This window comes from Amblyomma americanum, chromosome 6, assembly GCF_052857255.1.
Source record: "Amblyomma americanum isolate KBUSLIRL-KWMA chromosome 6, ASM5285725v1, whole genome shotgun sequence".
NCBI lineage: Eukaryota > Metazoa > Arthropoda > Arachnida > Ixodida > Ixodidae > Amblyomma > Amblyomma americanum.
The window spans coordinates 7,032,077-7,054,359 of NC_135502.1; positions in this window are offsets into that span (position 1 = coordinate 7,032,077).

Genomic DNA, 22,283 nt, shown 5'->3' on the forward strand with positions numbered 1-22,283 from the left:
TATTATTATTATTATTATTATTATTATTATTATTATTATTATTATTATTATTATTATTATTATTATTATTATTATTATTATTATTATTATTATTATTATTATTATTATTATTAAACAAGAGGTTGATCGGCAACATCTGACACCCTCGGGTTACCCGTGTGGTGAACGCGTTGTCTGGGCAGCAGATGCGTTGCCAACCATCTAGTTTTTCATTCCCAACAGGGACAGCACGAACCGGAAATTAAGTCTTTCATCGGACGCATTTTAATGCACCTATGCCGAGCCGAATACTACGACGGGAGTACAACACGCTACAGTTATGCGCCTTTGAGAATCCTACTGCTAAACCTCCACGCGTCATCAATATATCTTTTGAATGAAGTCGAAAATTACAAAACGGCCACCACGTTTTTAACCCCATAATCTACAGCTCGTTCGGTTCGCACTCGCTGTATTACCAAATAGCGACCCAGACTTCGGCACAGTTTCATGGGGCGGGAGGTGGGAGGGAACCTGAGCGTTAGTTCTGACATTCCGCATTCCGTTTACAGCTTTCTAGACCTTTCTCCACAGTCTCTCCGAAAGCTCCTTTTGTGGTTATGCTTACACATCGCTGAGTGAGACTTCGCTGCGAGAGTGTAAAGTGTGCAGTTCATTTGTTCAGAATTGTGTGCTGAAAAGTCACGCGCAGAAAGCTCCCCCATATAGTTCCCCAAAACAATGATCCTTCAGGGCACACACGGACGTCGTTCTTATGTCTCGGTTGCCCTACATCTCATTTCGAACTCAGGCAAGCTCCGACTGAATAGTTTTTTAGGAATTTTTTTTTCCTCCTGTCGCTTTCCCTAAAGCCTGCGAGAAACATTCCCATCTGTTCCAGATATTTTAGCTTTGTTGTATATTTCTTGACTCTCCTTTGGTGCTCTTCTCTGACTCCGCACCACGCACCCTTTGGCATTAATCTTGCGTGCGTTTCCTGCAGCTTTCGTCTTCCTTTCGTACTATCTATCGTCTTGCTCCCTATACTTAGTGGAATGGAAAGGAAGACGTTATTATAATTTTAGTTGGCTTGACTCGTCATAGTAAATTTGTGCTCTTTTGTCCTTCTTTATATGCCTAAAAAAGGCGGGGAAAGATAAGAACTTTTCAGCATTTTTTGCCAAATATGAAAGTCCCCGCACGAAGCTGACATTAAAAAAGACCCTGCAGCTCATTACAGAGGACCAACAGAAAACAATGAGACTGAAATGCTTATAATTTATGAATCTCTGCAGTTCGTATATTTTACGTTTCAACGGCGACTGTCATTCAGATGATAATGGGGCCCGTATTCCCTAGGCTGAGAAACCTTAGAGGGGAGAAAGAAACAAAGGAATGTTGCTATGTTTACATTTTCCTGCCAAGCGGGCGCCCTGAGATTATGAAAAGCCCTCTTTTTTGCGCAATAATCTTCCTTGAAAAGAGCGGACTTATCCCCAGTCGTTTTCTGGAGAGCCTTTATCTCTACACAAAGGTATTTCGCCGGATTTGACACAACGGCCCAGCTCCAAACGCAATTAGAAGAGGATATAAGCTAGAACCACGAAAAAAAAAGCAGTTGCAGTGGCAAATAAATATCAAAGAGGTATACCCAATTAGAGCAAAAGCGAGCCGCGATTAAGAAACAAAGGCTACAAAATAATTATCAGAGTCATTCTTACGGCGCTTAGTGCAACACATTGAGATTAAAGTCAGTAACGGCGCAAAATAACACAATTCGGCTCCTGAAGCTCGCGAAGCGGCCCAGTTTAATTAATGTCCAGAAATAAGATATTCATGAACACGTCCCTTAAATTCGTATGTGCATGAAATGGTGAATACAAAGTACATGCGGAGTGAAAATTTATAAGAACGCACCACCATTTGCACTAAATGTGATGGAAGCATTTGATGTGCTCCGCAGATTTATTGGTGCTCACGATGACGACGTCGCGATGCAACTGCTCACCGAGTGCGAAAGTCGCGCCACGGCACTCGTGGCAAAAAAAAGGAAGAAGCAGAAGAAGCTCACCGACTTATCTGGAAATAAATGATATTTTGGGACTATGTTTACAGTGTTTTTGGGCGGTTTTCGCCACATCGAAATTACCGCTACAACGAAATTTTTCGCGCACCCCATGAATTTTATTGCAGCGGGGTTCGACTGTACATCTGTAAATCTTGAAGAAGATCAATTGTCTAGGGGAATCCCCCAAGGTGAAGTTGATTTGTAATAAGGGACTAACTACTCATTGACATACACTCGAGCGCCGCCATGCGCCTACAAAGGAAAGCTATACAGCTTTCACAGAAGCTTCGTAGTTAAAGAAAATTTTGTTTTATTTAACTACGAAGCTTCTGTGAAAGCTGTATAGCTTCCCTTTGTAGCCGTATGGCCGGGCTCGGGTGAATGTCAATGAGTAATTACTCCCTTATAACAAATCTTGAAAAACCGCGCTAAACTTTTCATGAACAACACAAAGCGCGAACTGGCTGCTGATCTTTAATGGAGCAGGATTCCCTTTTTTTACATGGGGTACAAGTGCCACCTGTAGGACACAAAAGGATTAAAAGGAGAAAAAGAGGGGGAAAAACAGGATTAAAGAAACCGAAACAACAATCAACACAATCAGGTCTACAGAGCGCAACAAACAAACAAACATATCCTAAGCAAGTGCTCTTCTTTTGCTGACAGCGACAACGACACGTTGCTGAGGGACTTGTCAGGTCCTGCGGGTTTATTTCGAAGGCTTCGACTGATTCCCTTTCTCTTTGTTTGTTTGAATGGGATAATACAGCTCTTCTGTCAAACACTGGCATGCAGTTGTCGCAGCGGTAACAATGCAAGGCAAACTTTCCTGCGTGAGTGCCGGTCTTTTGTTCATGCAGCGGCCCATTTGTCCGACGTGCTTCATTCCGCAAAACAGCGGTATGCAGTATACCTGTCCTTTGTCACCTTCAACATGGTTGATCTCATGCTTCATGGCACAGGATTACGAAAAATAGGCCTCAACGCATGTGTGGAGAATTAGTGCTAAACTAAAAAGGAAGTTTGCAGCAGTAACTTGGCCAACAAACTTGCCCAGGGCTACAAAGCAAAAGACACTCATTTGTCTTGGTTACAGACTAATCCCGCACATGGAACTCCTGTTTCAAAGTACCGTCATTGGTCGCCTATGATCGATATAACGCAATAAGGTGGATGTTGGCACCCGCCTTATTTCGTTCCGGGTATTAGGACCTGCCTTTGCTGATATAGGCAAAGGCAGGCGCGCCTTTTCGGACCCTTCTGCAATGCATTAGCATGGACACTTGATCTTTGAGCAGCCGTTCATTGCAGAATATGAGCCTGTAAACCTAGTAGATCCAAAAAGCTACTGAGAGAAAAGAACCTAGCAAGAACCAAGGGGATTCCAGCGAACCTTAAGCTCTTAGTGCCACGTGAGCCAGCCAGTCTGCACTGCACCAGCGCACATTAATTGAGCCGATGACTGGCAATAGTTGATCACTCTGCTCGAGCTTGCACAAAGAGGCAGGGATACCAATCGGATTACAAGATCTTCGCGAGCTGCATGATCTTCACCTGCTCTTTTTTTTTTTCGAGTCATGCCGTGAAGTATGTTTTAAATTGGCACCATGATGCAATGTTGCTTGCAAGTATAACAAGCGGATTGTGTTTCAGAACACTCCCTGATACACAGTCCATGTCACTCAGCCGTGGAAATTTTGCCGTCAACCTTACCAGTAATTTGTTGAGCAATAACAGCGAAGAAAGCAATAGCTAAGCCAATATTTTAAGCAAACGCAAATAACTTCTCTGCTTTCGAGAGCATGTTGAAGGGAAGGTAACCGTAAGAGGCATCAAGCAGAAAGTACTGCACATTTAATTTAAAGTTCCAGGATTAAAAGTTTAACGCGCAACGGCTTCCCGCCAACAACTTCTGAAAAATGCTGCTGGAAAGCAGTTGTGCAAAAGAATAGAACTTCGTTTTCCTCATTAAGCTTAGACAGAAGTCATTCTTTGTTTGCTACAACAAAATAAATTAAACGCAAGGTTTAAGATGGAAAAAATTTTGCTGCCCGTAAGTGAAAAACATCCTTAATCCAAATTCGGACAACAACACAGCGTGTTTAGGATAGTTTGTTTCTTACGATTGCCTCGGCTGAAGTTTTAGCCATGTATTTTACTTAAGCTGACACAAAGCATTCTTCAGCGGGAGTAGCAAGCAGCTTTTAAAGCTTTCCGGGGAATATCTATGACTGAAGCTGGCCCATTATATTCAATTGTAAAGGTTCACGTCAGCTCAGATAATAATTGAAACTCTATGAAAGAACGAACACTACTCGTGAAGTCTTGTTTTGCATTGCGCTGGGTCTGCTAAGTTTGCTGCAAGAAGTAATTGTGTTCCCAGCGTTACAAGCGCCGTACCTGAAATTGAATTCACCGTTCAGTTGTGAAATAAGATGAATGCGTCGGTGCACGTTTGTTCTGCTACGACAATGATTGCTTTACTGCCTTTCAAAGAGAAAAGAAGCAGCAGGATTCTTATGATGATTTGTTCATGGCAACAGAAATTTATCTTCAACTGTTCCCCTTAGAGTGCGTTTTCATAATGTGAACGAATCGCAGCATAATAAACGGTGTTGCACTCGTGCGCAGCATACTGAATAAACAGGTGATGTCGCAAAGCAACCGCAACACAGGAGACGGGGTCCTTGAAAACTCTAACCTCGGACTACTGCGACCCAAAAATTCCTTCGATAACCTGTTTTACCATGAAATTCCGTATTCTAAGTAGGGTACAAGCGTGTAAAGAGGCTTCGCATCTCATTAACGTGTTCCGAACGCCTTTCTGGCTGTCGCTCTGATTTTCTTGGCTTTTTAACGCGTTCGCATTAGAAGAACCCTTACAAGAAACGTATCCGGAGACTGTGGCATATGAAGCCTCGGGGAGAAGAGGCACAGTGAAGGAGGGGGGAGGGTGAGAGACCGAAGGAAGGTTGGGAGGAGAAAGAGCGCAGAAGGCGGCAGGGGTATGTGAAGGGAGACAGAGATGGCGAGTGGCTGGAAGGTGCCGGGTGTCGAGAGGGAAAGCGCGGTAGCCAGTCAGAGTCGAGCGATGGAGAGAGATGCGATGGAGCGCGGCGGGTCACACGGTAATTGATGCACTGGATCCAGCCACCTTCCACCGTCAGGTCGGAGTACTAATACTAACGCATATTCTGCTGCATGAAGTGCACTGATAATTTGTGACGTTTTATTTACATGAATACATAAGCAGATGTTATGTGCCTAACAGTGATGCTGGATACTCCTTTTCGCATAAGAAAAAAAAATAACTCACATTACGGTTACCCTTCTGTAAGGCGACATTCAGCGAGAGCTGTTCAGGTATGTAGATTTGGAGATTAGACATGGTCTACTGTCTTAGTGCTAAATGCATATATGCATACTTATAGAGCGCTCTCTTTAGCTTAACATGCTCGTTCTTCTACTCCTCTCCAGTCCGCCAGCACCACTGAGCCTCTCCTCGAGCGGCGCGTTTCGTAGCAGCCACTGCAGCCGGAATGCGCCACATTCTTCCGCTCTCTCCCTCCGCCTCTTCCCACGTTAACCACCCTTAGGGTTGTTTCCATCGAAACCACCTTCCAATACACAAAGAAGATTAGCACGCACTTGAGGCATGCTTTGTTTAGCGAGGCGTGTTTTTCTTTTTCGGCCGTCTGTAGACACCACGCATCGACAACGAGTGCTACTTGTGCTGTGTTTTTTCACAAATCAAGGTCTGCCAGACGAAATGCATTCGGAGTGCAGCGGCGTCCATGGCAAAGATAATCATCTGGTCACATCTGTATAAGTTAAATTAAAATAACTTATGGTGACAGTACAGGTTCGCCTAAGATTTTGACAAAAACAAAGACGGAACCTTATCGGATTTACCTGGTCAAAAAGGTATTCCGTTTTACAAAAACGGAACGGGGACGATTCAGCGCAAAAAAAAAAAATGTATGCAGAAATCACAGAAAGCACGAGCTCTTAGGCACTGGCTAGTAACTTTTCTCATGTACCGTACTCGCACTAGGAAAGGACCAGCGACAATGATTTGTTTCTTCAGAGTCATTGGTATTGAACCTTTTGCCCAATATGTCACCAGTCAACCTTTTTTGCAATGTAGAGCCTGGATAACGTAGAAGGATGCGCTCGTTGGTTCGTCTGCCATGAATGTATTTTTTTCAGTCCATTTAAAAAGCACGCCATACAAAGTGTGTGCGTGTCTCTTACTTTGTGTGGGGTTCGTTTTTAAATGCGCTCGAGAATTCGTTCAAGCTAGAGCTGTAAACGGCGCCCTACATCACTATTAAATAAAGTTGCGGTATTCATAGGATTCGCATCACCAATACTCTTAGGCAAGAATAGTTTAATGCGTCTTGCCGAATCTGAGTTATATTCAGTCAGAATTTCAACTGAAGCGTATTCACGCTTTTCTCCCTCCTTTGACACATTTCGCGCGCTCAAATGCCAACGCTCCTTCACCGGTCTGCGAACGCGTGTGGCAATTTCCTGGGTAGAGAAGCTTCACGACATGCTGGTGCGAAGCGACTAACTGGCCGCGGCCGCGACAACTACGTGACGTTTGAAAGAATACAACCAATAGCAATTTCCTGACCGACATACGCAGACACGCTGCACGGAGGAGGGCCCGAGGTTTAAAAATTAGCCAGAAAGGGCTCGCCAACCTACAAGCGCTATTGCGTTTTCGCCGCTCCTTGTTGAAATGTACTATTTGCCTCAGATGTTTAAGATAACACATGATAGCGGCAGAGCGAGTTTTTATACTGTGCACAAAAGGTGTTTCACCTCCCGTCTAAAATTTGTAATGTTTCCAAGCTGCGTTTTTCGTGTTCATTCCGCCCAAAGATTTTGGCTGCCTCGATTCTTTTAACCACTTTTCTTTCGCTTCAAACATCTGTCAAGATTGACAAAAATATGAAAAACAAGTGTTTTATTATTTTAGTTGCTCTCATGTAAGTTCCTGTTTCAGGTGGTATTGTTATAAGTAGACATTTCCAGCGTACATTAACATGTCTTACGCAGCTGTTGGACAGAAACTGCCCCTTCAATTGCCTGTGATTTAGCATCTTGCATATTTCTCGCGTTCCCTCATCCCTGAATGTTTTCCTAATTTTTTATGATACCAAACGGAATCAAAGTGCGGATAATTTTGTAAAACAGTCGCAGTAGCACCGATGCGATGTCCGCTAGCTCTCGCACCGTCTTCCGAAGCGCATCCGCAATTCTAAGCAACTTTTAATCCAAAGCCCCCTCACACTGGCTTCTAATTTCTTTCTATGTTGATTGCTCAAAGTTTAAATAAACACTTTGTGCCCGAAACTATCTCAAACGCGAGCGAAGCTTACATCTCATGAATAACAGACAAAGGCGCAAAAGAGGCGTACACCAGAAAACATGACTTTTACTGTTGACGTAGGCGAGTTCCGTTGTTCCGTGTGCGTACTGCTGGCTAGGCTAGGCAACCTGCATTACATCCGAACAGACCTCTGCAACGCTGCAGAGGGTAAAGCTGGTGTAAGCGAACTAGGGGCCTCAATTTAAAAAAAAAAATGAGAAAGAAAACGAAAAATTCAGATGTTGTGATTGTTCGCTTCCTTAGCTTCATAAAACAGTGGCTTTCTCAAGAGTGCCACCTAATCAGCAAGCGTTTTCACCCTCTAACAACTGTGTGAATTCACTCGACAATCGGCTGACTCCAGACTGGAAAACACTGCCGAGCGCCTCGCTGCGTGTTCTGTCTACCCATGGCTACAAGGCGCGCTCTGCAGAATGCAGAACTAAAGAGAAGTTAAGGAACAGTGGGCTTAAAACGGAGCGTCAGAGAAAAAGGGCGGAGGTGGCGGAGCTGGGGCTCAGACGGGACAGTAGGCGCTCACTGAGCAGGCAGGCCGGCCGGCGCTGCTGGCTAATTGGGTTCTCGTGCGCGTGATTAAGATGTGCTCGGCGCTTTCTCAGCAGCAGTTCTTATCGCGGACTATGCGAGGGTGAGAAGACTGGGCTGGTGCCATGCGGGCGCTCTTCGTTTGCCCGGTAGGAGCAGCCTCTGCGCGCAGCGAGTTGTTACAGGCTGCGGGTCGTTTGCACTGCCTGGTCCCCCTGTGTGAACGAGGCTAGTAAGCAGCTGGTGGAAGGGCCTGCTAACGAAGACCACCGGCAGTTTCTATGCGGTATAGCTCGCTGCATGCCCACGGAGTTGGTGCGGAAACACAGCGAAAAGCGAGTTCTTGTGACAAGCAGTATAGTCCCGAGTTGGATTTGTGGTAGCGGCGGCGGCGTGGATTCTTCAGAGGTGGAGTGGAAAAGCACTCATTTACTGAGGAACTGATGTGCACTGAAGAAACCCAGGAAGCCGAAATTATTTTGCTGGCTTTCGCTACGATACACAGCGTAACGTGGGCTCAGCTTTAGTGCCTAGATGACGGTGATGATGACGATGATGACCTCAGGGATATATTTTTTTTCCTCGGTCTAAAATACCAGCATACATCACTGTTTTCTACCGCGACTGGCTAGGATTTGCCACGTGTCAACAAAGCAGCTGTGACTTAGTGTTTGGAGTGTGCGCCCCGAATGAGGCAGTAACCGTAGAGACTCTAATCAATTGCACTGCGTACCCATCAACATGATGTGTGATATTACCAGTCTCTGGAAGTCTTCAGTTTTAGAAGAGAAGATAAAACGCATCGGAAAAGTGTCACCCACCATCTGTCACCAAATGGCTTATTCGTATATTAGCAAAAAATGCTAACTCACAAAAGAGATTAGGAAAACTATGAGATACTTATACTCTTTGCGAGTAATTCCTCGATGCCGCTATCAATGGTTGTTGTAGTCCTGACGCCAGACAATACTGCCAGCAATAGCAAGTGACAGAAAGGAATGTGTGTCGACAGTTATGGCATCAAAACACTACCAACCAATCACAAAAAGACTAAAAATAAATCTAATGTGGGGTGTTAATGTTCCAAAGCTACTAAGGCTAAGGGGACGCCGTACTGGAGGTGCCCGGATAATAATTACGAAAAAATGAATCATCGCAATGTACAGCTCACTGTGTTGCCCGTGAAGGCATAGAGACGAGATTGAAGAACTACCACCTTCTTTTCACAGCCTAAGCCATTAACAATTTGGTTAGAAGGTTCTGTTTCTCTTTCCTGTGTGCGACAAGTGCTATTTTTCGGTGCGAATCGACGTTAGTTACTGCAGCTATGGGAACCCCTCCTACTTTAGATGATGCGAACACATCATCCTTTTTTCTTGTGCATTGGGCCAACAGGAGGACACGTCACGTGTCCTATATGCCAATCCCAGGATGTTTAAGCAGACATTAACTGCTTGCTGTTGGTCACCTTAGCATTGAAGCCCTGCGAAAAGTCAAACCCTGGCGACTGCGGGCTTCTGCCGAAATATTGCGTGCCCGAAGTTCCTTGAACGCAAGGAAAGCGCCATCGATCTCTCCTGAACGTCACAAAATCTGGAAATCTGGTTCCATTCATATAATCATTCTCTTCGATTCCCTAAAGTAACAAATACTGCTGAGAAAAAAGGCTTAAGCAGAAAGAAATGGGCTATGAGTAGATAAATATAATTGTCATTTTAAATATAGCCTTCGAAATTTTTACTGCAGCATGAGCAGTTTACACAAGATAAATCTAACAGAAACAACCGTTTTACTAAATTGGCTTTATTCTCCGAGTTCGGTTATACTTTACGTTCTCTGCGGATGAATGCCAAGCAGGCCATGCATCTTCAAACTGAGCGATTTCCGCCGCCGTCTTCCATCGATAACGAGGTCAGCACAATACCGGCGCCGCTCAGGCGAACGGGGAAAAGAAAATAAGGAGAAAATAAATTAATATGATACTTCCAGTGCTCCATCGCTCTATGAAGCGTAAGAGGCAGGAATAAAATATATGATTTTGGACCCCAGGCGTCGTTTTCTCAAGCTCAGGAGAACCTGTATACGATCGCACTGATTTAACGACTGCGCGCTTGTGCAGTTAAGCTCTTCATAGAAGCTGGCCGCTCTTCCAGCGCACGGACACCGTCGTCACGTGTGGCCCGGTGGACACAGCGCGGTACGGGAACGGCAAACATGTGAGGTTCTGAAGCACTCGTGCACACTTCAATATTACTTCATCCGCAGATCATGATCCGAATACCAGCTTCCGCTTTTATGAGAGACAAGACATTCAGAAAAAAATAAAAAATTCAGAAAAAAATAAAAAGTTCATTAACACAAATAATGAGGAGGCATTTCTGGGTAACTGCTGCCTGTCTGTAAAGATGTCTGTAAAGTAAGTATCAGGTTCATTTTTCTTATTTCTGAGTATTTACTCTATCATATTCTCCTCACCAGAAATATGCTGAATAGCATACAAAAAGGCGTCGTCAGATCGGCCCACATGAAGCTCGCAAAGTCAGAATGGGGTGGCCTTTCTTGCAATGAAGGGTTCATAGGCTCACTCTTGCGCTGGGCAAGTCGAGCGCAGCCTGGCCAACAAACGCTGTGCAAATTTATTTGCTGATAACATATATTTATTCTCTAAGAGGCCCCGGAGTATACGGCATATGAGGGATGGGAATGACAGTTAAAGAATGATGGCCTTGACGGTGTTTTTGAAATGAATGGGGTGGGTAGGTGTAACTAATTCAGAGGTAGATCATTCCAATCCCGAGATGACTTGAAGAAAAATTACAGAATGTGAGCAACGGATCTTGTAGAGGGCCGCTGATTACCTTGCGATGGCTTAATCGGATCGACAGACCATTACCTAGCGATATGACTGATGTTCCTTGAGGCGAATGATAAAACTTTTAAAAAAGGCAAAATAGGCTCATTTTCAACCACGTCATCAGGTTAGTGGTGGTTCGACAGCGCAACAGCACACACAGACCAAGTAGGAGACGAGACACACACACAGGTTAGGTTGGCTGACTCTAGATTTTAGGGCAGACACACTCGAGTAATATAAGAAATCATAATATATGAACCAGAGAGCGCGATTTTCTATTTTTTCTAACTTTAGATAGAGGTTACACTGGTGACGCCTATTCTAGTTGAGGACGGACGAAAGTTACGCACGCTATTTATTTGATTGATGTGGTAGCGAATGTCTGAGTTCGACGCAAAAAGCATTGGTGCGGTCGTTGTCATTAGGAGTGTTAATGGTATGGGTGGCCATGTTCGATTGTGCTTTAGAGTAATTTGCAAATATTTGCAGACGGAAACTGGTGGCACTAAAGTAGCTAAAAGAACAGAATTTAGAAGGGGGCAAAACTGCCGGTGATGCAGAGAATGCGCAGAACGACGGCTTCTTAAGGCTTAACAGAAAAGAATTTACTAATGTAAAGATAAAACTATTTCACTACTGGTTTTGATATTGATGTATTTGTCTCTGAGAGCTGAGTAAACGCCACTTCAGAAAGAAAAACATACAAAAAAGATGCAAAGACGAGACCAACGCCTTATGAAAAGGTAGCGGCCTCGAAATTCCATTCAAAGTGTACGAGCAATGAGCACCATGGAAGGCAGTTCATGACCAAACCGTTCATGAAGGTATGAGCAAAAGATATCAGCATGCTACACAAATTTTTGTGCTATACTTCTCTAGTATAAACTAGTGTCACACTGCGTGCATCGACGCCAGAATAAGACGAAGTTCCATTTATTCACACAAGAGGTCGCGGCAGGCTTTGTTGAATTAGGGGTCCTCGATGCCAGCGCCGCCGGGGTGGAGACAACTTCAGCGGCGCCGCCATATTGAATCACACGGGATCAGCGGCGCTAGCGTTTGTAACGTCGCCGTTCATGCTCTCGGCGCGCTTCAAAGTGCTTTAACTTGAACGGCCTTTTGCAGCGAGAGCTACACTGGGCTAGCAGTCGAGCATTTCGCGGTACATGGGAGAGGCCAGTTGTGATTCAATATGGCGGCGTCGCTTAAGTTGTCTCCACCCGGCGCTGGCATCGAGACACCCTATGTTGAATATCTGGAGATACTTTCGAAACAATTTAGGCGTTTTTGTCGGATTCAAGGAAGAAAAATATTCCCACGTGAGAAATATTTTTCACGCCAGCATGCGGGAAGAAAAGATAACATGAAAAAAAATGGGGCAAAAAAGAGACCCTAAAAAGTTACTTAACTCTGGGCGCCGAAGTGATACGGCCGCGCAATAATAAGGGCAGAAAAGAAAGAAAAACAGAGAATTAGAAATATAAGGTTACAATGACCGGCTACAGGGTAACAAAAGTGCGAATGGAATAAGGGAGAACATGACGAAGGTTACGGAAAGGCGCTGGAACTGGCCAAATGGTCTTCAGCGACGTGCGGTAGCCGTGGCATCATCCATTTAAATGATCCACCCGTATTCCTAACAATCGAGATTCACATCTGACGCCTCCTCGCCTCCCTACCGGCACGTTTAGCAAGGCAATAGAGTAGCGGACAAGCCCCACACTCGAAGCACCATAAATTGATGGCCAGAGTCTAAAAAAATACTCCTCAAAACGAAATCTATAGGCTAAGAGAGGAAAGTAGAAAGAAAGGAGGCGGGGTCCTTAAATGTAAATTCCTCAGTCCACGCTTTTGCTTCGCTACTGTTTTATGAAGGGACTTCGAGCGCCACCGGGACACATTCTTTCAAAGGAGCGCTGATCAGTGTTAGCGACGCTTCGAGAATCGCAGGCAGCCGGCGTCTTTGAGTCTGTTCGTTGGGAAGCAGGGCACATCAGCGGGTCGAATCATTTAGAGTGAGCACAGCGAATGACCAGTGTGCACAAAGTACAGAGAGAGAGAGAACACAATAAACAATTGAAGTGTTTGAGAAATCTGACACTGTTTTGCGACTTAGGAGGTTTCATTGCGCTTTGGCTAGTTTGAAGCACTGGGTTATGTTACACGACCACAAACATATGCAAAGACAAGCAAAGAGCTGAAACAACAAAAATAAAATAATAGGTCACAATAAATTACCGCAGTAATACAGATAAAGAGTTACCGCCACTCATAATTTATAAGCGAGTAATAAAGGCGCCAGCTCTGAGGCGAACGAAACAAGCAATACGGAATAAATTTTAAAAATCAGAATGGATCACGGCATATCTACGGAAAGAAGTTGTTCTTTCTATCTTGCATGGATCAGAACACTTTCCATAGATAGTGTTTTACTCCTACCTTCAAGTGAAGTAACCGTGAGATCGTTTATGTTAATGAATTTTTATTTGTATCGTATCGAGAGCAAAATCGCTTGTCGTGTTTAAAACTACACAGCGTTATTATCGTTTGTTAACTGCGGGCTTGCAGTTACTAAATATGTTTCATAATTACAAGGCTAACAACACTGCGATCGAATCTTACGGAGATGTATTTCAATTGCTCATAACGGCTAGTTAAAATTCGCGTAAGCGTACTACTCCAATTTACCAGTCGCGACGGAATATGGGATCTCGTTTACCTTATTCATGAAACATCAGATTCGTTTTGTTCAAAGCATGCACAGTTGAACGTTATCAAATGGACAGCCGAAATCTCAGCAAAGGGCACATTCGTTCCACAGAGTGAGAAAACATTTCTCTGCCATAACTGAGATGAAAACGTGATACAGACGCATTTATGCACTCGTGATTGCTCCTCGAACGTTGCTGCAAACAAATTCATCCTAATAGACTAACAACTGATAATGGTTTGGCCAGAGTCACAGCTCTTAGTATCTACGAAGGTGAGATCTCTGGAAGCACTAATGGCAGCAGATGCCAGCAAGGGGGGGGGGGGGGGGGGTGGGGGGGGGGGGCAGAAGGTGGTAGGCGCTACGTAAAGAAGGTCGTCTTTGTACTCTTCCTCTTCGCATCAGTCACAGCTACCGGTATTTGGTACAGTTAACGAGACTGATAGAACAGGCTGTCATAGCGCCGGCGGCAGAGCGCACTCGGTCAGTGGAAGCCTCTTTTCAAGAAAGTGGGCAGGCAGAATAGGCCGCGCGTCTCATGAGAAATGATACTGAGCGTGACCTCGAACGGCGGCTGTTGCGACACATGAGAAACTCTCAAGACGAATTGGCAAAAGTAGTTGTCGCGAGTACAGAAATGCGGCATGCTCAGAACGAGACGAGACACATGAACTACGAAAAAAGTTAGTGAGACAGCGCCCACTAGTCTCTATAACGCACAACCTGTCTCGCCCAGGGCAACACCTCTATCTACAGTCATCGCTTCTCAAACAAATGCATCGCCAGCGAAAGAGAAGAAAGCGAGGCCGACTAATAGGCTCACTGAGGTTGGCTCCTTGCATGACATTTCGCGTGCTATCCCCTCGTTCGCCACGACTCCCTCCTTTATTCAAAGCAGCGCAAATATAAACGGCTGAACAGATCACAAACGCGAGTTTCGGTGCATTGTCGTGCTGGCGTATTCAGCCAACACCGAACTTCAATTAGCAAGCACACAAAGGGTTACTGCCTCAAAACATTTCCTTGGTACAGACGCACCCAACCACGCTCAAGGAAGCTATAATTTCCCGGACAAGACCTGGAGTGGTCGCGTCTGCTCTTTTCTCCACCTCTCGCCGCGATCGAACCTGGCGTGACGCGCTGCATTAGAGAAACGTGAGTTACTAAGCACGTCGCCCTGTTTTTATGTTCTCAATGATGTGAGCAGCAGCCAAACAGCTGTTTCAGTAAAAGGAACGGGTCGAATGTATTTTCCAGCTGTCTGCTCTTACCCGAGTGAGCGCTTCCGAATAATAGGGCGTGCGCACCGCCAGGTCCTGTATTGCTGTATCGTTTCTGCGATGGGTGAAAAAGAAAAGCAGATTTTACGGTGTTTCTCCTTCTCAAGGCTGCGTTATAGGCCTTTAATAGACGCCGTAGTTGAGACTGAGGATTGACGTCGATCACCGTAGGACCCGATCACCGCAGGAAACTATTAGCACACTGCCGTTTTCGCACCTCTCCCAAGTTACTTAGAGCAGTTATCGTCAGGGTTCGAACCAGCAACGTCTTATTTTTCGCAGAAACTTACAACCTACACTACAGGCATTGTGTAGCGGATAAATAGCCTGACATTGAGCGGGTTAGTGAAAGGAACATAATACGCAAGAGCGTTTTGTGCGGCTATCCTTGGCGCAAAACAGTACAAATACGCTAAGGCAAGATGGCCCCAAAAAAAAACCTGACTGAAAACAATCGCAGAAAAATATAAACTTAACATGACTCATGCAACATGAGAAAAAAAATGCTGCATTTAGCCAGCACTCTCCCCCCCCCCCCCTCTCAGTGCATACTGTTTCATGCACAATGGAACCTCCTCATGAGCAAACAATGGTTCTTGGTTCTGTGAAATCATTTCATTGTAACGCTTTGAAACCGTCAAGCTGCATAGGTCCACCAATATGAAGGTAGAAAGTAGGAGAGCAATGAATAAAAACTGTATTAAATAAATTTGCTTCCAAACACTGATATAGTAAGATTCAATGACCTGCAGCGATAACGTGCAATAATGCCTCGAGGTCGATCTACTAGAAGGCGTTTTGTACGGTTACATGGCATGAAAGTTAGGCTTTCTCCAAATAGGCTTTCTCCAAAACGCCATTTCACAATTCACCCTTTTGTGTCATTCTGTTTGGTGTCTCCAAAAAGCCATATGTATCTCTTTTCTTTCTTGTTCTTGAACTATCATTTGACGTACACTTCTCTTCACGTTGCCGGTCAGTTCGCTTCCTTGCATATTACACTTTAGTAAAGTGCAGTATCCCTGCATTAAGAAAGGTCGCTTAAAAATTTCATTTGATTTCTTTACTCTGTCTGAAGTAGAAGGTGCAGCTCCTGCGAGCGAATGAGGCGCCAAGAAATCAAAGGAAGTCTCAAAATGAAGAAAAGTTCGCCTTTATCAGCAAGATACAGCGTTCTAACAACAAAGTTTTCTCGTCCTCCTCTTGTAATAACAAACGGGCTGTTCTCACCGAAAACGTAGCTTTTATTACCCAGAAAAGGCAAAAATTACAGCGCCCATGCCGCCATCATCAGCACATTTCGCAAGCTCCACACATGCGTCGACAACACTATCTTGCAGGGATTCCCAAGGCTATAATGACTAATTGGATCGGTGTTGCATTTACCAATTACTATGCTTTCCGGATGGGGATGGCCGACAGCCCTGCCTGTGAGAGCTGTGGTTGAGGAGACCATCGCTCATCTTCTCTGTGAGTGCCCTGCATTTGAGAGTACAAGACATACACTGTGTTGTGCCCTGGACCGCCTCGATCCTCGCCCATTAACAGAGCAAAAGATCCTCGGTCCGTGGCCACAGCAGTCGACTGCCCTCAAGGCATACAAGGCACTCTTTGCCTAATTGAGAGCGACTGGATTGAGTGACAAATTGTGACAGCGTTGTGCGTGTGTGTGTTATGCCTTTTTTCCCTTCTCTCTTCCTCCTTTTAGTCCCCTAATCCCTCTTCCGCAGTGCAGGGTAGCCAACCGGAACCCCTTTCTGGTTAACATCCCTGCCTTTCCCTCCTCCTCTTTATCTATCTATCTACCAATTACTTCACAGTGACTGCTACCTGTTCTACTCGCCATGGACATTGCGCGTTTGATTCGACTGGCCGGAAGATTTTCCTGTCCAATTTGCAGGGCAAAAGCGGCGTCTTTGGCTGCCGGGCAGACATTAAAAGGTCAAAAGGAGGCAAAGATTCTGTTTTTATGCAGGGTAATAGCTGGGTGCAGTTGTCTTTGGTTTTCCTTTGAAGCATGTAGCACGTAAAACCGATTGGCATCGAGCTTCTGCCTCTTTCTTGAGTATTGTGACCACGCAGAGAGCGACAAACACATCGACGGCAGATAACCAAGAATGACTAAAGCAGACTAGACTGCGCGTCGTCCATAACAAGTATTCTACAAACCGTACATACATAGTTTATCCACCCGCACCAAAACGTGCCACGACGAATTCACTCTTCACTATGAACTCGTCAAAAAAGCAACCAGAGCTTTTCCACGCAAGCATGTACAGACGGCAGTTTCTGTTCGGCTCGGTTCAATCTAATGCTTTAAATAGCACTATAGACGGCTTAAATGCGATAATTTTACTTGTGATCAAGATATTTTTATGCACGCCTATAAAAAGTGTTTTAATAACCTCCATTATCACCTGCAGGCGGAACAAAAACGATTGCATTCTCAGCGTAAGTGTGTATGTTTCCATATGCACACCAGTGTACTTATTCATATTTGCAGTTTTTTGTGATGTGAGATATGTGAGAGAGTTACTGCGCCATTTCCTTTTCTGAAAACCAATTTTCAATTTCCATTTTTGTTTTACTTGCACTGGTCAACTTTTCGATATTTTCGCGATTTCGAAATAACAAGTCGCAATTTACTAGATTGATTACGTGGGTTACGGCACTAGCCACCATTTCTTGCCAATTTTTTTCCCTTCTCATTAGTTCAGAACGAGAAATTTCTAAATATTAAGTCTGGTGCATTGCTCGCAACTTTCTTCACTCGCATTATAGTTGAGGAGAGAGCCAAATTTTCCAGTAAGCAGGTGTAAAAATAGTCTTCATAAACACACTAGTCTTTAAGAATTCTCTGTGTTAAAGCGCACTTCTTTGCCCCTACTTTAAAGGCAGTCGCAGCAACCCTTATTAATCTTATTTCCTTAATTGAAACCAGCAGCTTCGTTTGCATGAAGCAGGTCAGGAAAACTAAGGAAAATTCAAATCTGGCATTTAAAACTAGGGGATGTAAAACACAGACACCACTTGGATGTTGCTAGAAACAGGAGCCACAGACGGTGCAACTGAGCATTGGTGTGTTTCTCTGTCAGTGAATCCGGTCGGCGCTTTATTAGAAAATATAAAAAACTGTTAAAGGAGCTCTCAACAATCAATCAAGCCAAACTTGATCAACTTATTACCGGCTTTATCATCACAAATATACTATTTTCATCACGGCATAATTCATCAAAATTATTGCAGTAGATCGTGGGTTGTCTGCGACGACCAAACATTCAGTTTTTAACATTTACTAATCTAGAGTAAGCGGGCTAACATGGACTGTCCAAAACGCGAAACGAGCGCTAATCCGCTCTTTTTGGGCTCGTTTTCACTACGTTTCTTTTATAATGCTGCTTGCATTTCGGCTTGTCACTGTGTACGCACACGTTTTGAGACCCTCTTAGGATGCAGAACGGGAAATTCCTTCACCAACTAGGCATCCAAAAACGCGACAAAAGACTCGAGAAGCCAAGGTCGACCGTGATCGAATTTAAAGTCACCATAACCACCACATCCTCCCTTGCATCCAACAGAAAAAAATGCATTTCGCCCTCTTCTCCTTGATCTAGGCCTGACCCGGTACATCACATGGGGTGGCCTCTCATCTAACGCGCTGAACACTACAAAGCGCCTAGAAGCGATCATGTGAGCGAGTCTCCGAGGTTCCTATTCGTCCAGCTTGAACGAGGTTTCTATTAGAGTATGCGTTAAGACTAGCGTATACTGGGTGTCTCACCTAAAACTTTACATAATTTTTTATTATTCTTTTTGAGTAAGATATGCGATTTTTTTCCGGATAGAATTGTCAGGGGTGTAGTACACCGGAATACAGCTAAGACGTATTTAGTAGGAAGCTGGTTAACTAATAATGAAGACCTAACTTTTGAAACTTTCACTTTTAGGCTCCTTAATTATTGAGAGGTGTATAATGCATCGCAACTAATATCCATACCAGTTTTTTTTAATTTCGAACAGGCAGTTAGCCTCGGCGCTGGGGCCCAAGAAGTTTTGGCTGCATTGCACCAAACACATGCGCTTTCGAGAAGCATGCAGGCATAGCAGACTCTCAAGTGTACGTAACTCGTCGAAATATCCAAAATTTGTTGGGCCACTGCGCCGACAGTAATCACGCTTTCGAAATTCTTAAAACTGGTATGGATATTACTTACGGCAGGCTATGCGCCTCTCAATTATTAAGGAGCCTAAAAGAAATAGTTAAAGGTTAACTATTAAATATTAATTAACCGGCGTTCTAGTTGTCATTGTCACCGGTATAGTATACCGGTGACAATGCTATCATGAGAAAAAGCTCCTTTCTAACTCAAAATGGCTATTTTTATAAACTGTGTAAAGTCTTAAAAGAAACACCGTGTACAAGGGCTCTTCAAACGCAGCGATTGCTTCCGCCTGCTATCTTCAATGCCAGCAATTCTCTACGGACAGGATGATATCAGCGGTTATCCCGGACCGAAAACTATACCTCCGCCTGCAATATACCTTATTATTACCTTGATCTGTCTTGGTTTCAAGTGCCGTCTATTCAGACATGAACACGAACATTTCGCGTGCTCCATTTTGACCTTTCATCGGCGCACAACGTCCGCGCTTGAGCCTTTCCGCTCGATGCTGCAGGAATCCAGCAGGGATATCTCACTGTGCCCTCAGCACGGCTGCCACTTTCATTGCAGTATACCGGGCACAGCTTATCTCTACTTATTCGTCATTCAATATCATTGCACAGGTTTCCTGAACAAAAAACTTTCCAAATGCTTGTAGTCAACACTAATCGAAGGATATTTCTTCTAACAGGCTAAGTGCCAACTATACAATTTCCTCGTGTGCTTCTGCTCACTTTTCGTCGACAATCCACTCTGTACTCTAAGTGCAAACTACAATATTGGCGCGCTTTAGATTTGCCTGGAATCTTATAAAACTAAGTCTTGAAAAGTACCTGAACACAATGTCGTTATCTAAACAGGCCTCGTCGTCTTTTACGTCGTAACCACCAAGATCATTTCTTGCCTTTTATTATATTCTCTCTCTCCCATTACGTTGAACAGCCGAAATGATTAGACTGTTCGGCAAATGCCAAAACCGACATTTTACTTTTTTCTACTTCGAAAAATTGCAGAAAAGTTTTCCGTTAACGACTATCTGGAACTACTACTATTTTCAAACAGGAGATACCTGGCAAAGGAAGCCGGTCACCTAGTTTACGTCCGCTAACATCGATCACCTAAACTTTGCGGTCTCAATAAGACGCCCTTGAAATTTCTTTCCTCATTCGCAATACCACAAGGAACTAAAAAGTGGGACGACAGTCCTTACCACGTTGGGATGTCCCGTTCTCGCTTCTTCAGTCGGAATACGCTGTGAGAGTCTTGAATACGTGCAAGGAAATGGGCGAATGTTTGACGTCTATTTGAGCTTCAGCTATATCGCTCTATAAAAGAAAAGAACATGCAGCGCAATTATTGGCCCTTTCATTACAGTTAAAGTACCCACCTTCCGTGAGTAGGCTTTTAATTACTTTTCTGTTGTCCTATCAAGATAACGCTGCGAAAGCTTTCTGGAAAGCCAATTTCACAGAACAAGGCTGACAGGTAACCCGAGCTGCATTTTTGTCAGCAACAATTGATCACAGAAAGTAAAGGGCAGCCGCTGCTGTTGGCAACAGCGCTTATAAATGGACGAAAATGAAACGCAGTCGATAATCCCCTGTCGATCGTGCCATGCTCCGTTGTTTCTTGATAACACTGTGGTTTCTCTGGCCCCTATTTAGTTTTAGTACGTGTGCATATGTCCCTCGTTAACGATTCAAAGCAAACCGTACACACTGGCTGTTATTGAGCGTAACGGTCTTGTTCAATGTTAAGTTATTCTTCCAGCGTGTGTTCTGCGGTTTCTAGAGACGCTACGAGCACCAAACATCTGCTAATAATGAGTCACTTTTTTCCTTATAATAACACTGCAGCGGCCCAAACAAAAGCTTAATTGACTCTCTTCCGCATTTTACTTGACGCCTTTAAAGTACGTGGCTTATCGCAATTATCGGTCTTTAAAACACCGACACAATAGGAAGCAAGAAAAACAAGTGATGTCAATGTACCGACTACCAGATTCTCTTCATCCTCTAGTGCCGTTCGTGTGCCACTGATGTATATGTAAATATCTTTCTGCTTCTCGGGTTGGAGAAGTCAGAAGCCAACGAGCTTGTAAGTGGACACTAGTTGTTTTGTGAGATCAACGGTAATTTTCGCGATTATTTTCCCTAAATGCATTTATTGCTAACAAATCTACAGACACTTCTAAAATGTTTTGGCGTATAGCTGTAGGAAGAAAAATCTAGAGGAAGCTAGTCAAGAACGGACAAACACAGACAGCGCCGCTGAAAGTGAAGGGTGCGTGTGCGTGCGTGTGTGCGTGTGCGTGTGCGTGTGCGTGTGCGCGTGCGTGCGTGCGTGCGTGCGCGCGCGCGCGTGCGTGTGTGTGTGTGTGTGTGTGTGTGTGTGTGTGTGTGTGTGTGTGTGTGTGTGTGTGTGTGTGTGTGTGTGTGTGTGTGTGTGTGTGTGTGTGTGTGTGTGTGTGTGTGTGTGTGTGTGTGTGTGTGTGTGTGTGTGTGTGTGTGTGTGTGTGTGTGTGTGTGTGTGTGTGTGTGTGTGTGTGTGTGTGTGTGTGTGTGTGTGTGTGTGTGTGTGTGTGTGTGTGTGTGTGTGTGTGTGTGTGTGTGTGTGTGTGTGTGTGTGTGTGTGTGTGTGTGTGTGTGTGTGTGTGTGTGTGTGTGTGTGTGTGTGTGTGTGTGTGTGTGTGTGTGTGTGTGTGTGTGTGTGTGTGTGTGTGTGTGTGTGTGTGTGTGTGTGTGTGTGTGTGTGTGTGTGTGTTCGGGGCGTATGAGCGCAGAAGCGCCTCTGCTCTGCTGCACTCATGACGGCCCACTCTTAGGTCCAGAAGTTGGAAATATTTTTAGGTTAAGGTTTCTGGGAGTTTCACGTCCCAAACCGACTCAGGCTGTGAGGAACGCCGTAGTGAAGGGCGCCGGAAATTTCTGCCACTTGGGGTTCTTTAACGCGCATTGACATCGCACAGTACACGGGCCTCTAGAATTTCGCCTCCTTCGAAATTTGACCGCCGCGGCCGGGACTGAACCCGCCTCTTTCGGGTCAGCAGTGAAGCGCCATAACCACTGAGCTACCGCAAATGTTAGAACTTGGAAATATTTGCTACTCCAACGTGTGTATGAAAGAAGTATTTGGAACTAAAGAATACGAAAGCAATGCAAGCATTTTGCTGGCGTTATTTCAATGCAGATGGTGCAGCTCAAACACGAAGGTTGCAGCCTTTCATTCTAGGGCAGTGAGAATAAATATCTCCGCGGCTGATTTTCTGTTCCACGGCACGATGAGAACTATTTGTAACGGAGA